Here is a 17,227-nt window from a genome sequence, read left to right on the forward strand (position 1 = left end):
GAGCCTTCGAAGCTTAACATTTCCCAACCCATTGAAAGGCTGCTAGCCTCAACATATTGCAATGGTTGTACTCAGGCAAGTCAAAAAAAAAGAAAGAAAGAAAGAAAGAAAAAAAGCATAAGAAAAAGAAACAAAAAAGAAGACACAAAAAAGAAAAAAAGAAAAGAACGAAACGATTAGAAGCACCCACGATCACAACACAACAGAGAAGACTAGCACTACCCCTAGGGAGAGACCCCAAACTAATTAAACTATGTCTTATGCACAATAGAGAAGACTAGCACTACCCCTAGGGAGAGACCCCCTATGAGAGGTTTTCAATTGCAGGTATTGAAGACTCCAACGAAGGTGTCCTTCGCTCTTTATCGACACTCAACTCTGAATTCCTATCCCAAACTAATTAAACTAATTAAACTATGTCTTATGCACAATAGAGAAGACTAGCACTACCCCTAGGGAGAGACCCCCTATGAGAGGTTTTCAATTGCAGGTATTGAAGACTCCAACGAAGGTGTCCTTCGCTCTTTATCGACACTCAACTCTAAATTCCTATCCTTTATCATCCTGCAAGACCGCCGATAATCGTCATGTGCAGAATCCCCAACAAACTGCAACTTGTAATCCATCAATGCAATCCCCACAAAGAATAGCACCAGCCACCTAAACCACCAACGGGCCCCCAACGACCTTCCTCCCCACCACTACCAACATTCCTCCATGGCAACCACAGACATCCTTGCCACCCACGACTTCGGTGCATGCTCAAGCCTGCTACCTACGATAGTGAGTGCCATGGGACTGACACTCGTCTAGGAGGGGGGGTAATGTTAACCCTCAAACAAACGAAGGTAGAAAATTTGGAAAAGCTAAAGCAGAAGACAAAGTGAAACGAAAGACAAAGACGCAAGGAGAAAAGTCTTAAATAAGGGAGAAAGGCGCGCAAGGAAAAGCGCAAGTCAATACTTTTATAAAAGAGCGCAAGCGCATCATGGTTTAATTCAAGGAGCGCCGGGCGTGCAATTTGTAAATGTAGACGGGCGGTGGAAAGGAAGCTAGGAAGATAGAAGGATAATGGAAAAAGGGCCTAGGCCACGGTCGGCCATGTAAAAAAGGGGATAAGGGGATGATTGCCCAAAAGGAATTTAGGGTTTTGTATATAAAGTTGAAAAGTGAATGAGAAGCTCATTCTTGTGTGTGGCCAAAAGTGGCTCTCCTCTTCTTCTCCTTCTTCTTCTTGCTTGCTTGAGCTTGTGCTTGAGAGAGGGAGGGTGAGAGTGTGAGGGAGTGAGTGTGTGAGGGTGAGGGACTGGGGAGGAGAAGCTCTCCATCTTCTCCTCTCTTTTTCTCTTCTCTTCTCTTCTTTTGCCTTGCTCACAGCAATGGAGCTTGGAGCGTGGAGCTTGAGGATGGAGCTTGCTTGAAGCTTGCACTTGGATCATGGAGCTACCGGAGTGCGTGAGAGAGGAGGTAACCTATTTAATGTGTTTTCTAGGATTGAAGAGATATTTCAAGTAATTAACCTTGTATTCTTTTCCAAATGTATACTATAAAATGCCAGATAGGTGTGCTTTTAAGCTCCGACCCAAATGTTTTTTGTAATGAATCTCTTATCATTTTCGGATGTGAATGCACTTCTCAGGTAAGTTACTCATGAATATATATGTGCATCACGTGGGTTCAAAATAAGTATTTTTAAACTACCATTTTTATACATTTTTAACATATAGAAGGGTGAAATATAAAGGGGTTATTTAGAAATTGAATATAAAAGGGTTATGTATTATTTAGGAAAAATTCACAGATAATGATATTTATAAATAGGCCTTGAATTCACGTGATGTAGAGGATATACATGTAGTGACTTCCCCGAGATGCACTTGCATAGATTACAATTGATGGCTACAAAAATGGTAAGGCTTGTGTTTTATAATTTTGATTTGTATTTATTTGAACAATGCAATAAATATTTATTAAATGACTCTAAGGTTTGGTCTAATCACCAAGCTGATCATGTCAAAAACACTTTAAGTGTGGTGTTAAGGAAGAAAGAAGAATAAAGGATATATGATCTTGACTCTTTTTATGTTGTTATTAAAAAAAAGGATTTTGTTGGTTGTTATATATATTTTAAATATTATTAAGTATAAAAAATGCCATGGTTCTTTTGATCATCCGTAAGAAAAACATCCAACTAGATTTATGATTGTATCACATATGGTTATCATTCTACAGGATCTGGAATGTTGCCAACTAGTATGTCATTTCTTTTATCTTCAAAGGAATAGGTAATATTTTTCATAAGGTGGATGCTTTGATTTTGCAAATAAGCAATTTTAGCCAACAAAAAATAAAATAGAATATAATTATTTGTTCTATCAACAAACACATGAATGTAAAAAGGTTGCCTCATCTCAATCAATAGATATAGCTTTCAAATAATATGCTTACCAACTCCTTAATTGAATAGAATTGACCATGTTTTTGTAGCATGCCCTTTCTAGCTTTTTTGCACGTATTCTTATGTTCAAACTACTTTAGCTCTTGGAAAAAAATTTATGTTTACGAAGTTTAACCCAAGAAATCGTCTTGTAAAAGAGTCCCATATAAAATGTAAAGCAAATCATTTTGTGCTACATAGAATTTGACAGCATAAACCTCAATACCATAGGCAACTGAAACCTACTAGATCGACCCACTATGATAATCCCATAGACCCATAAAGAAGATATAGCAAATGAATACAATAAACCTACATTTAAATCTAATCATACTATACCATAATCAAAAGGTATAACTACCCAAGCTATCAAACTCAAATAGGGGTCGAGATATCAAATGTTGCCCTCCAAACTATAGATGACAATATTTTGTCATACAACTTTACCTTGGAACAATTGGGTGGCTAGAGATATTATCATTTTTTTTTCAAAAGTGCAATTACCTTAATGCATACATATTAGATGCCTACCAATTAAGCCATATTAATATAGTTTAAAAGATGGATTTAATGTTGAATGGGAGTTTGACAACAAAAATATATTATGTAACAATGGATTCATAAATTATGTAACAATATATATTATGTAACAATGGATTCATAAATTATTCTCTCATCCTCTCTTTGAAGCCTTTATGATTGAATTCTGTGAGGAAAGCCTACTTCAAATCATCTCCTGTGCCAAAAATGCCTATTGTTTGTCTTTCATAGCATTGAAATGTCACACCCTTAAAAGGGGGGGGGGGGGGGGGGGAATCATCAACCAATGCTTTGGGCATATGGCATTGTTGGCCACACACACAACCATAAATTCCACTAAATGAATATTGGGGTCTTCATTGTACTCTCCCTTAAAAATTGGTAATGAAACTATATTCATTGGCCAGTCGTTAGCATTCCTGCGACACATCTGGATAGGAAAATGATTTGGTTGTGCCATTAGGAATTCTTTAAAGAGTGCCCCAAGGGCATCATAGTATTTTTCTCCTCCTTGTTACATTATCTACTCTAGCCTTCAACTTCTATCTTCTCACATACCTCTTGAGACATTGCAATGCTTCTCTTTATTGACTCATTCATTAGCGATTTTGGTCCACCTAGCTTTTCAATGCTCCAACAAAAGGAAGCATAGGGTTTTTGCATATGTTAGTATATAGAAGACTCTCTTACTAACATTTCCTTCCAGTTTGTCTTTCTTAGAGTCTTTGAATTTAGCCTTCGTGCTAGGGAGAAAAATGGTATTGAAGCTGTCAAATGTTACCCATCTCAAAATAGCCATTGTGCCATCATTCTGATAATATCAATTTCTGAGGTTTCCACTGTATAGATAATGAAAAGACATAACCCACTGACTTCCAATGGTTGTCAATTGTACAAACAAAAGGTTTTTAGTGCACCATGTATCCTTGTGTCCTATTGTTGTGCCTTCACGAATAGATTCCAACTCTTTTCCGTCTTGTTCTTGTGAACTTCCATTGACTAGGACTCTTAAAGCTTCTACATGATTTCCCACTTGCCTTTGTTTAGAAAATCCTTAATGAAGGGTGAGTTTCCCATTACTAACCATTCTCTTTGCTTCTATGCTTTCAATTTTGCTCTAGACAATTGGCTACAATGGTGCACATTTCTATGGCTTTAGAAGATAGTGGAAACAATCCATCTTATAAGGCTTGCAGTCAAATAACATTATCTTTTCTCCATTGGATAATGAATTTCTTGTAGAAAGTGACCTTGGCAATGAATTTCTTAAATTTCTTTGGGTTAGAAGAAATTTTACAATTCTTCATTGATTTCTTCTCCTTTGAGGCGTGTCATTTTCTCCATTTTTAGCTTTGAGTGCCTGTTGATGGCAATTTTTCCTAGTTGTGCACCAAAACATGGAGCTCTTGAGAGAATACCAAGAACACTGGGAAAGAACTACAAGAAAGTCTACCTTGTCTCACCAATAAGCATGTATTTCATATTCTTATGAAGCCACATAAGGAAAAAGAACACCAAGATAAATATCTTTATGGAGCATCATAAATTGTATATCCCACAATAGCAAACTCAATGAAATGCATCATATTATTCATAACAAGGAACCACAATGAAGAAAAAGTCATATAAACCACTTTATGAATGGAATCAATCACATATTATTCATGTTATAACCTCCACAAAAATTCCATATCCTTCTCTTGTAATCTTGCTATATCTCTCTCATATACAATGTTTTGCCAAATATTTTGCTCTCTCTCTCACTCTATATGTGTCTCTCTTACATTGGCATACTATGCTACAATGGAATACAATAGAATACCACTCCATAATCATCATTTTGTTGTGAAGGTACCCTCTAAGAGGTATGGTTGATTCGAATAGGCACTAGAGCCACTACAATGACTCTTCAAAGAGTGAACTACTACATTGTCACTCCTAGTGTTGAGCTTCAATCTTCAACTACTACTATCTTCACTCAAACTAGAAAATTGAGCTTGTATTATCCTCTTTTCAAAGTATAAAAACATCCCCAAGGTAAGAAACCATCATAAAAAACATATACATACACAAGTAAAAGGTCACAAATAGAAGCTCAATAGAAAGTACAGAAGATCAACAAAACTTAATAAAACCCATATAGTCCAAACAAACCCATACTAACCAATCAAACTACATCCAAAAGATATTCAATGATATTTCAACCCATTCATTCGCAATTATAACACCTCAAGTAAAACAAAAACAAAACCTTATAGAGGTAAAGAAAACATGTTAGAACCAAAATAGGCATTCAATAAATCACATCAACTCATAACAAACTGAGAAAAAACCTTAAACTACCAAAAGATATTCAATCCAAACTAGTACTTCCTAAATCACTCTCAAAAGAATAAAACCCATAAAATCATGCAAAAACAAGCAAAGAGCTCCCAAAGAACAATAAAAAGCAACTAGAAATCCAATCAAATTAGCACTCAACACACCCCATATCAAATATCTTGGAGCCAATATGTTAGATTTGAGGACATTAGTATCTTTCAACCTGAAATCTTTCATATCTAGACCTAGAGAAGAATAAAGGGCTAGCTATGGAGCTACTCTATGAAGCATCCCAAGGTTCCCCGCCTTTAAGCATAAGCAAACAAGGTAATATCAATTGTCATTGGGTTCAAGATGCATGAAGGTTGGTGTTAACCCCAGTACAAGACAGAGAAAAGCAAAAGAAAATTCAAGAAAATAAATGTGGAGTAAAGAAAAAAAGGCGGCTTGACAGAAGGATAAGAGGAGAAAAGGCCAAAAGCACAAGGGCAACCTTAAAAGTTGAGGCAAATACAAAGGCACATTTTAAAATGTAAAGGCACCCCTAAATTTTTGCAAAAGAGCATAAGGCTCCCTCTTGTGCAAATTATAAAGAGTAGATGAGCATAGGTGAAGGCATAGTGTAAATAGAAGGGAATGGGAAAATCAAACCTTAGCAAGATGGCTAGTCATGTAAGAAAAAGGGATGGGCGCGGATTTGGGCATGTATAAAAGTTAAAAAGTGAATAGAGAAGCTCATTCTTGGTGTATGGAAAAAGTGGATTTCTTCTTCTTCTTGCTTGCTTATGCTTGCCCTTGAGAGAGGAAGTATGAGAGTGTGAGGGAGTGTGTGTGTGAGGGTGAGGGACCATGGTGGAGAAGCTCTCCATCTTCTCCTCTCTTCTTCTCTTCTCTTCTTCTTCTCTTATCTTCTTTTCTCTTGTCTCGCATGCGCAGCTATGGAGCATGGAGCTTGAAGGTGGAGGATTAAGGCTGCTTGAGCTTGCAACTTGGATTGTGGAGCTACCAGTGTGCTTGAGAGAGGAGGGTACTCAATCGGTCATAAAGATAAGCTCACTACACTCGTAGGCTTGAGAGTGCGTAGTACAGCTATGTGAGAGGTAGCCATTTTAGGATTCGGCTTGAAACACTTGAGCCATAAGTGCTCCGTGGGTCTTGGTAGTCGAGCGAAAGCTCTCACATTTTGATTCCGTTTGCTGAGACCAACGGATTTGAGCCTTGAGTGCTTGTGCACTTCGAATAGAGCATTGGAGGATTCTCCCCAAACCAATGCTTGAGGCAAACATGTAGGAAGAAAGGGCGCAAGTAAGTGTTTTGGATTTTTGAAGTTTGGATAAGTTGGTTGGATTAGCATTAGAATTTGCTTGTGATTTGTAGGTATTTGTAGACATTTAGGTAAGGAAAAATAGGGGAAGGGAAAGAAAACCACTATAGGGTTTTGTGCAACAACAGGCCTAAATCAAAGGAAAACAGGGTTGAAATCTACCAAAGAAGAGGAAAAGGCATCCAAGGAGTGTTGGAGAGGGTGTCTAAAACCCGAAGAAAGGGTGAAGAGAGCTCATTTTCACTTTCAGGGCTCAAAGAGAGAGAGAGAGGGTTGGAGCTCCAAGGCAAAGACAAGAGCACACTAATTCGAGCGTTTTTGACTACTCTAAGTACACACAAACCTTCCTTAGCACTTAGTCATTGATTTTGAAATCCCACAGTACTTAGCATTAACCACAGAGGTCGAACGAATCAAAAACTTTCCTCATGGGTTGTTTGCGCCATGGAAAAATCAGACACACATCATGGAGTTTGATTTCCAGAATCAAACCAAATAGTCCAATTTGGCCACTCAAACACCTGCAGTCCTAGTCCAATCGCACATCGTTAGCTAGTCCAAGTCAAAGTGAGACTGACATGGACAGCTAAACTCGAACTGTCTGATTTGGACAATCGAATCGGATATCAAACTCGGACTTGGATCCGTCCGATTTTCTCACTTGGAATCGGACAGTTTGATTTTGGGAATCAGACATCCGATAATTGGACACACTGACCAAAGCTTGGAAAGTGACTAGTCTAGCACATCCCAAGCTAGGTAGATCTCAACTCAAAGCAAGGCAAAACCCCTATAGGTATGCAGACACATCGGATGGCTCATACAGCCTCCAAGCTACAAAGATCATGACTCAGTCGCCTAGGAAGCAACCTTGAACAAAGCCTCTCAGACCACCCATCCAAAATGTCTTAAAGGGCCCAACCAAACCTGTTAGAGTGACCACCACCTGAGGGAGTGGACTAGAAAAGTGTGTTGCATCACATTGTTTTTGTCACAGTCACACACTGTATGAATAATCACTTGAAGTGCACTAAGAAAGAAGAAAGCCTAATTTTGCACTGCGCATGAAAAGAAGCACCCCATGAACCCTTGAATGCACTTAAATTTGAGGACTAATTGACTAACAAGGAACTCACATGCAAGATAAGTGACATGAATGAACCCACTAATAGAAGAAGACCCTCAAATTTCAAATGTGTGGTCAAGGCTACCAAGTATCAAAAGCAAGCCTCTTGGAGAGTGAGGAGATCGGACACAATCACAGACTCAACCTTACTTGAGTTGATTAGTTTGATCGATAACCTAGTGGACCAAGAGACCACCAACCAGATGTCAAGAACAAGCTCCAATCATGAAAATGACTAGCTCGACTTGGGAGAGTTTCCAGTCGATATCAAGCAGACGATCAATTGTTGATACGATTTACAAACCAAGATGGAGCATCATGGTAGGCTGGTTGAGGATATCATACTTGACCTTGAGGGAAGAGCAGAGATTGGCCAAGAACAACAAGCTCAAAGGTTGAGGTAGGAGAAATAAAAATGCAAGAGGTCTAGCGAGTTTTAGCACTTGCAAATAGAAATAGGATAGGGCCCAATGCAGAGCGAGAAAGAGCACTAGAAGCCGATCTCACATTGAGCGAGCTTCTCACAAAGAGACTTGTAGACAACATGGCTGCAGATTAGAGCAAGGCGGCCCTAGCAATTTCATTGCTAGCGGGACTAGGAATCACTCCAAATTCGAGGAGCCAACCGAAGATACCCATAGTTTCCAAGTAACTCGGCAAGTACTAGCCCAACAACAACCCATATGGCTTTGTAGAGCAGTTCGAGCAAATGTGCAAGAGGCAAATGGCCTAAACAAATCCTGCTCAACATGCACAAGATTTCAATATTTTTCTCAAAGATAAAAAATGGATGTGGTACACCAATCTCGATGATGCCGAACACAACAACTTCAATACTCTTAAGAGCCTCTTCATCAAGAGATTCTCTAAGGTGGGGTACTCAAATAACCTCACGGTTTGACTAAATGTTAATCAAAAGGACAAGGACGACATTAGAGATTACACTACCCACATGTGGAGTCTCTTTAAGAGAATCCTAGCCCCACAGAGAACAAGCTAGTGAGCAAGCGGTCTCCACCATATTCATAAGTAGAATTAGGAGTAAAGAGCTCTATAAGACCCTAGTAGGCACTAGAACCTGCAAAGGGACATGCTAGCTAGGGTCTTTGAAGAAGCCATATGCGTAGACAACCTACTCAAGGAGAGAAGCTCGAGAGCCACAAGTCAAGATAGTGCAGCCTCCTCTAGAGCCTCAGAGAGTGCTACCGCCACTAGCGAGAGATCTACTCAGAGTAACCAAGAGAAAGGGAGGAGTGTTGACCAGAGCCAAGAATTGGCGAACATAAAGGTAGAGCTGGCCAAGATCTAGGAAATGATTAGAAGACCTGCGCGACCTTACATGAAATGTGTCTACTATGAAGGGAACCACCTCTCGACCGAGTACACGGATCCTAGATCCAAACCTTGTGCCAATTGTGGTAGGTTTAGTCACAATGCTATGCATTGCTTATTACCGAGGTGATTACCATATCCATAGCTTTACAACCAACCATACTAATTGGGGGATAGACTAGTGCAATTGAAAAGGGGAGCTCCATTAGCTCTCCTAGCGCCTAATGATGCCAAGCTAGCTATCCCTAGAATGGACATCAACCCTACAGGTATACCTAGACTACATGGACCCTTCATGACCCATCCATTGACAAGTGACGCTCCAATACATTATGTGGAGGAGTCGAATGAGGACGAGACATATGTAAACCCTTATGTCTCATATGACAATGAGGGAAATCCCATCTTAATGGACTTTAGACCTGACTTTAGACCAGTACTACTGATGATGGCATTAGGCTAAGGAAGGGGTAGCGGCCTAGGAGAGCAAAACCAAGATCCAATCTCATGCTAGACTTGTGGCCACCCAGGGCATATCTCATCTTGTTTCCTCGAACAAGAACAAGCTAACTGAGAAAAGGCCTATTTGAGATGCCCCAAGTGTGGAATCACTCACTTATACACTGACTGTCCCAGACAAAAACAATCTACTAGCTCACTCATTGTACCTTTTGTACCCTTGGGGCTGTTTGGAGTCGAAACACTTGATACTGAGGCCACTCCCATCTTGCTAAATATCATGACTATAGCACAAATGAAGCAGACCAGTATTTCACTACCAGGACCTAGCAACCTAGATGTAGCCTCAATAGGAAAGAAGACTTGCCAAAGGAAGAAAAAGAGGGATTACACCAAAGTGACACTAAAAATGGATAGTGCAACCACACTAACAAGAGGGAAGCAAGTGGTGGATGCAGAGAGGCCGAGACTTTAGCACCTAAAACAACAGAGAAGGGGAGTGCCAAGGTGGGGAATATCTTGATCCAAAAAGTCTCAATTGGAAATAGCTGACAAGGTTAAGGAGTGGGTAAGGGAAGCCTAAGAGCATCTAAAGCCAATCCCATCATAGAAGACGAGATCAATAAGTTCTCCAGTGTAAGCACACATGTCTCACCAACATGCATAAACTCGAGAGATGCATGTGCATCTCACACAGAACTACAAAGAAAAGGCTTAGACGCCATTGGTAGGCAAGATGCTTAGGACCAGTGGCAAAAGAGGGTAGGGCGACAAAAGGCAAGTGACTAATGGCCTACTTATGACATTGCTATCAGTTCCTATGATGTTGCCAATGGGGGATCTGCTTCAGCAAAGCCCTTCATTATGGCAACAATTGAAGCAATGGGTAGAGGGATCTAACGAGTCAAGAGTAGCCAACTTGCATGAGAATGATGCAGCCACGCAGATACGCAGCTTCACATTGAACTCAGTGCATAAGTCCTTGCACGTGAATGCTTTCTAAGAGGGCATGGAGATGCATGCAGTCATGCTAGTGGCAACACTAGGAGATGCCACAAGAAAGGGGATTGTAGACATAGGAATGGGAGTCAATGTACTTAGCCATGCAGTTCTGCAGGTTTGGGGTAACTCGTTGGTGGAGACCACAAGGTTTAATGTCACCCTAGCTAATGGCATGAAAGTTAAGCCACTCAAAGTGTTGAAGGACTAGCCCTTGAAGATAGCAAGTGTCCAGTTCTTGGTGAACTTTTGGGGTAATAGCCTTGTGGGAGCTTTCGCTCAACCGCCAAGACCCTTAGACCGCTTATTGTTCAAGTGTTCCAAGCCGAGCACTAATGGATACCTCTCACTCTAGGTAGACAAATATCGTGAGAAAGTGCATAAGTGCAAATTTTTTTATATCAATCATTTTTGAAAATAAGAGCCCTTACAATATCCTTTATATTGCACTTTGTAGCACATGGCATTGTTGATTTTGTGCATATTTTTCTCTATATGGGTAACTTTTGCCTCAAGTATGGTTAATGGACATGGCTCCAAACAATGACATATTTTGTATGTTAGCTCTTGAGGACAAGTTGAACATAATCAGCTATCTGCAATGGTATTATGTGACGCATCATGTATTGATTGCAAAGGGGCTTCGAAACATTGTATATGGGATTGAAAGATGTCATGGTGGTGTTTCAACAAGCTACAAGTATAGTAGAAGCAACAAAAACAGGCGATGTTCCCTCCCATGCAAATTGACTATCATTACAACTTGTGTTAAGTCTATTATTCATCAAGACTAAGGCCTAGGTGGATGTAAAAATAGCCATGACCAGATATAAGGACCACAAAAGGGGTAGGATGCCCAAGGGGAATACTAACCCTAAATCTTATGTTCTTAAAGGATGAGAAAGAATAGAACAAGCTATACATGTATGTGCAAACTTTATGTACTTGCTTTCTTACTTCCCACTGTGAGAGTGTAAGAGTGAAGGAGAGAGAATATTCTTGCTTAGTAGTGGAAATTCTCCATGCCTTGTGTATTCCATATTGACAATGGCCCATAATTATCAACAAAGTAAATTTTGCACCTTAACAAAATGTGTTCATAAGGAAAAAAACTTGTTAGGACCACAAAAAATGTTATTGTGAGATTAAATGGTAAAAAACTATTCTTACTAAGCAAAATGTGGTATCTCTTTTTGACCAAGATTTGCATAGTTCTTTCCAACATTTTCATATTGTATTTGGTTGGACATTATCAAAGTTGGAGAGAAATCTTTTGGCCTTTGCCCCTCCCATTGATATAGCAATCAATATATCACTTGATTTTTCATATTTCTATGTATTCTTTTGAAGTTATACATGTCCCTCATGGAAACCCATTCTTGAAAGGAGTTCTTCACATTTATTAATACAAGTATCTGATAGTGATGTAGGCTTCATAGAGTAACATAATCTAAATGCAAACTTAAGAGTTTATCAAGAATGTGAATCTCTACATGCAATGTACAAATACGTACTCTTTCCAATGAAATTGAAAGGTGGTTTGTGTTTTCCTTCCTAAACTACTCAAGGTCATCACTCGACTATTCACTTTGTCCCTTGATGGGGCAACTCTTAGGCTTTTTGTGTTAGACCAAACCAAGGAGCTCATTCCATCCATAAATACAAGGTTGGATATATCATATTATTACTGCACCCTTAGGGAGGTTTGTCATATATATATATATATATATATGTATGTATGTATGTATCACATGGGTTCAACATAAGGGATTTTAAAAATACAATTTTTACACATTTTTTACATACAAAAGGGTCCCATATAAAGGGGTTACTTACAAATTGAATAGAAAAGGATTATGTTTTATTAAGGGAAAATTCATAGATAAGGATATTTATAAACAGGCCTTGAATGCATGTGATATAGAGGGTATATGTATAGTGAATTACCCATGACTTCACCTAAGATCTCAAGCATGCAATTTAGGGCTTTAAAGGCAATGCTTAAATTCCATTCTACCATGAATGATCCAATGTCTTCTAGCTCAAGTAGCTCTCCTTGGTCTTGTGATTATATAATGCTTGGGATGTCTCTATAATCAAAAAGCCATTTTAGGGTCTCATGGCTCTCATTAGGCACTTGCGTTGCACCTATCAACCATAAATCATTCTTAGACTGAATGCTTGTAGCCTTGCTTTGTGAAGACAAATCCCTTGTATATTATAGAGCCCTATTCAAGAGTACAATAATTACACGCTCCATTCTTTTGTGTTTTAATAGTTGTTCCTTATCTACTTTCAATACAAAGATGTGTCTCCCCTCTATATTCTCTAGGGTCATATTATAAGCATGTAGCACTGTAACTTGCACCCTTCTAACATCTACCTAGATATTTTTGAATTAATTTAGAAAACCAACAAAATCTTTTTTCTTTCCCTTTGTAAAAGTCATTGAGTGTTTCATGTGCTTGTAGTCACCTAGAAGCTTCATGATTGTCAAGTTTTGCTTTTGCCTCTCTTTTGCAAGCATGTATGGTCTAGGAAGAACAAAAGCACTTTGATGATATTGACAAACATTCTTCACCACTACCTTGCTAATTGATTTGTAACCTTCCCTATTAATTGAAGCATTGTCACATGCTTCTAAAACTTCTTGTGATTCAACTATGTTTTGAAAATCTTCACTTAACTTGTTCCACACATCCTTGCACAGAGAGCTTGAAGCTGGATCCCAGAGAAAATTGGTAATGTCCTCTCTATTTTGACATACTATTCACCTTTTGAAATACAAATTTTGAAAGTTAACACATTATATTTTTACTCTTACTATAGATGATACAAATAATGATTAAGTTTACCATATTAGTTAAAGAACCCTATCAAAGTAAAAATAATTATTTGATAAATACATCAAGAAAACCATTGAAAACACTGATTATTTTCTCATTTTGCTAATGAAAAAGAAATGTGACATGATACATCTTTGTATCGTTGATAGAGCTACAATTAAGGTAATTATTAAACTTATTTTTAAATGTAAAAGAGTTATTTGACTAACTTGATGGTGCAAAGTATTTTACAAAGACTAACCTTAGGCAAAGGTTTTCATCAGGTTAGAATTAGAGCTTAGGATATTTTCAAAACCACATTTCAAACAAGTTATGAATACTATGAGTTTTCAGTTCTGCCTTTTGGTTTGATTAACATTCGACTGCTTTCATCATTCTTTTAAAACCTTATTTAGGTTAGTCTATATTGGTTTTTTACTATAATCTTATTTTTGAAAAAATATGAAAAGAACACTTTATTTGTTTGCTCATGCTTTGTATGCTTTGTATGAAAAGAGAGAGAGAGAGAGAGTTTAGAAAATAATATGAAAATACTTTTCATTGTCATTTTTACATTTATTAATTTTATTTTTCCCCTTACATCTCAAAATTCCTAAAATATCGACACATCCCGAAGCCTTTAAACACTTAACCATAATAAGCAAGGTATATTAATGAGTGATGTATTTGTAATGTAATTAAAGCTTATTTGATGAAGTTTTCATTGAAAAAACACATAATGTTTTTATTATTAAAAAGTTAGCACATTTTATTTTAAAGGAAAGTACATAAACAATGATAGTAGAATGAAAGAATGCAATGATATACGAGTCAATTAAAAGCAAAAACATTCACAAGAACCATCAAGAGAAAGAAAAATGGCAAAGAATAAGTATAGCATATAAAGCAAAGAGAAAAGCCAATATAATAGCAGAGAATAAGGATACCAAAAGAATCAATAGCAAAAATCATAAGCAACTAGAATGACAAGGATGGAGGATAATAGAAAATATAAAGTTGTTCCAAAGTGCCGCTAAAGTTACTCTACTATTATCTCATACGTAATAAATTTACTCCTAAACAATAGTGACAAATGGGAGATAAAGGAAGTTACCTTAAGTTGTGTGAAGGTATATAATTGAGAATGCTCAAATGTGTAAGGTGCCCGCCCATCAGATGTCCAGACACCCTTTTAGCGGTCTATCGAGAAACAAATCTAAGTGTCGCTGCCTGGCACTCCCATGGAATGTTCCGAGTTTTGTCGCCTAGGGTTTCCCAAATCTGCCTTGCAATGGAACGTTCATGGCCGAATCCACTAGGATCGACTTGAAATTTGGGCTCCTAGTGGCCAAGGTCTCCTAACAACATTCTAGCGTTGGATTCTGGACATCCTACTTTACACAGAGATACCCAAGCCAAAGCAGACCCATGCCGCACTTGATTCAAAGAGAATGGGAAACGAGAGGGATGCACTGCTCAACCTCTCTGCCCGTAGGGCATAGTCCCATTCCGGTCCCCTAAAATGGCATGAATCAGGTTCTAACCTAACAATGCCTAAAGGTTGAACAACGGTAAAATCCCGCAGTAGCTTTAGTTTTCTAATTAGGTCCTACCACATTTATGTATGACATTTAAAGTCAGCTTCATTAATTAAGCCTTTTAGGGAATAGGGTTCGTTCGCATAACTTATGGCACAGACATGAAAATATAGCAAAGCAATCTATTGACAAACAAGTTCAAACAAGTTCCTTAACTTATCTTCAAGTTAATCTTTGTCTCCCACCCATATAAGAGAAATTATGTATCCCTTCTGTCCAACATAAGTATCCCTTCTGCCTTGCAAAAGTAACTGGTCCAAATCACATGGCACCACAAATTCAATCCTTTATCTAGAATAGGATCTCCCAACAAGCCTAGACGTTGGGGGCCACGGAGGTCTTCAACTCCATTCTAGACCTAGCAAGGGGTGTCCAGAGCTCCACTTGACCCGCAAGCTATCTAGGAGCGAAACATCATTCCCATGGTTGGCCTTGTCACCACTCAACCTTTAGCCCATGAATCGAGCAGTGCCCTCTCGAGTTAATCCACTGTGTGACCATGGAGGTGATCCACCCATGCAACATATCCTTCCTTAATTAAATCCTTTAGAAATCCAGCACAACAAGGCATCCAACCCTAATATCATTTTCTAGTAAAACATTCCTTTATCCCCATGGCAACTTGTCATCACATACCCTTGCCATGCATTTTGCATAAATCACAAGCACTTGGAACAATCATCCAAACAAAAAACTGACAACCAGTTTTGAATGTAAAATCATTTAGGATGTTATTTGATCAACCAACAAAAAAACCAATTGTATACTTCACAAATAATGCAAGAATAGTTGCGATAATATTTCCATCGCATATTTGCTATTTCCCTTGGGATCAAAGATAGATTCTATGTAAAATTTTCTTAAATCTTGTATGCACAATTTTTAATGTCATGATTATGCCATCGATAACCCCTAATCAATTCTCCCTTGTAATTGCTCTATCAATGACTAAGTCATATGCAACTAGGTGCAATTAACTTTCCTTAATACATGCACTTTGCAAGCTCAATCTTTTGAATACGTGAGATAAAATTTATCCCTTCCGATGACCTATACTCGTGCATCATAGTATGGGGCCTAACGTATCTCATACGAGAATCAAAACAAGCATCTATTAATTTGGAAATACATTACTTACAACCGGAACCATAGTTGGATTGACAGTGATGCCTTTGTCTGAAGCTTTGTTGTTGGTTATGGGATTGCCATCCGCACATGACATTCTTCGCTTGGGGGCCATTGTCCCGCAAGTAGACTCAGGAGATTAAGAAGGTGGAATAGATTTGAGATGGGAGAGTGTAGGAGAAGATGGCTAAGTTGAAGATCGAGATAGAGGGAATTGTGCAGCCTCTCGGGGTAACTTCTCTCTCTCTCTCTCTCTCTCTCTCTCTCTCTCTCTCTCTCTCTCTCTCTCTCTCTCTCTCTCTCAAGGTCTCTCTCTCACAATCTCTTCGAGGGGTATCCTTCTCTCTACCTCTCTCTCGCAGCCTCTCGAGGTTTCCTTATGCCCCTTGTGCCTCCCCATGCCTCATATTTATAGTGAATTAGAGAAGAGGCTTGTGGCTGAGAAGAGGAGCTCTTTGTGGAGGGGGATCTTGGAAAAATTAGTGATCTGATGCTCAGATAATAAATTTGATGGTTCCATTGGCTCCGAAAGGGGGGTAAAACTCCAAGACACTTAATTAGAAAGTTCTTAGTTCACTCCTTATTCTTTTCTCTGTTCGAAGTGTTGTTTTCTGTCTGTAAACTGCGATCGCGGTGCACGCGATTTCACAAATCCCTCTCTTTATTTTTTCTTTATTTTTTTGATAAAATCTCCAAAAATAACTAAAACATCACTTGTATTTTCTTTTAAATGGCATCTAGTTCTAAAAATCTCCATATCTTTTTTAGGATAATATCTAAAATATACTAGTTTTGCCCAAAATCTAATATTTTTGAACTATCCAAACTATACACATTAATACTAGTGATTAATATAGCTCATAAGTCTCGTTCACGTTGTAACTTACGTGAAGGGTGGCTACAGTCATTGTTAATCGGAGAAAAATATCAGATTTACGACTCTTGATTTTTTCAACATATATTTTTAAATAAATAAAAATCCTTAAGTATTAACATTAGTTAGTTTTTTTTCTTTAGTTAGTAATCTTACTAACTTATTAATTGACTAACTAACCAACTAACTTTTATTGTGTGGAAATATTACAAAATGTCTCCCTACTAAGCTATCCTTTCACATTGTGACAATCCTTACTGTTGCCC

Source organism: Lygodium microphyllum, unplaced genomic scaffold (genome assembly GCF_053477565.2).
Source record: "Lygodium microphyllum isolate KBCC unplaced genomic scaffold, Lygodium_microphyllum_v1.1.10 scaffold_36, whole genome shotgun sequence".
NCBI lineage: Eukaryota > Viridiplantae > Streptophyta > Polypodiopsida > Schizaeales > Lygodiaceae > Lygodium > Lygodium microphyllum.